Genomic DNA, 1,278 nt, shown 5'->3' with positions numbered 1-1,278 from the left:
GAAAATGAAAATCCAAGTAGAACAAGCAAGCATTAAACCTAAGAAGAAACTGACAAGAATTAGCACAAAGAAACATGAACTCAGCATAAGGTGTGAAGAACAAAGGAATGAACAGCACCACAAAAATTAACATAATGACAGCAATTAATTCATACCAATTGATAGTTACACTGAACTGAACGTCCGTGGATTAAATGCACCAGTAAAGAGAAAGAGAGTGGCAGAATGAATAATAATAATAAAAAGACCCTTCAATATGCTGCCTGCAAAAGACACACCTTACACACAAAGACTAAAACAGACTAAAAGTTAAAGGTTGAAAAAAAAAAATTACCAAGCTAACAGCAATTAAAAAAAAAGCAGGAGTGGCAATATTAATCTCTGATAAAATAAACTTTAAGGCAAAAAACAGCATAAGAGATAAAGAAGGACACTATCGCATGATAAAAGGGTCAATTGAGCAAAATGACATACCATAATAAATATCTATGCTTCCAATGAAAGAACACCAAGATATATAAAGCAAACCCTACTAGAATTTAAGAAAGAAATAGACAAATCTACAATTATAGTGAGAGATTTTAATATGCCACTTTCGAAAAGAACTTGACAAAGCTACAAAGGAACTAAATAGCACACTCAACCAACTTGACCTCATAGATGTCTACAGAACATTCAACCCAACAACAGCACAATACACATTCTTTTCCAGTGAACATAGAACATTCTCCAGAATTGACCATGTGTTAGGTCACAAAGCAAACCTCCATAAATTAACAAACATCAAAATACAAAGGATCTTTTCAGACCACAATGCCATAAAACTAGAAATCAACGATAAGAAGACCAAGGAAATAAAGTCAAATACATGGAAACTGAATAACACCCTGCTGAAAATTGCTGGGTAAAATAAGAAATTAAACGTGAACTCACAAAGTTCCTAGAAACAAATGAGAATGGAAACACAACATATTTGGGACACGGCGAAAGCAGTGCTGAGAGGACAATTTATTGCAATAAATGCACACATCCAAAAAGAAGAAAAAACCTAAATGAACACATTAACACAACATCTCCAACAATTACATACAGACCAACAAAGCAAACCTACAGTTACCAAAAGAAAAGAAACAATAAAGATTAGAGCAGAAATAAATGAGATAGAAAACAGAAAAACTATAAAAAGAATCAACAGGACAAGAAGCTGGTTCTTTGAAAGGATTAATAGAATTGACAAATCATTGGCAAACCTAACAAAAGAAAAGAGGGAGAAGACAC

Source organism: Chrysochloris asiatica, unplaced genomic scaffold (genome assembly GCF_000296735.1).
Source record: "Chrysochloris asiatica unplaced genomic scaffold, ChrAsi1.0 scaffold00011, whole genome shotgun sequence".
Taxonomy (NCBI): domain Eukaryota; kingdom Metazoa; phylum Chordata; class Mammalia; order Afrosoricida; family Chrysochloridae; genus Chrysochloris; species Chrysochloris asiatica.
Note: the sequence above shows the minus strand (reverse complement) of the source record.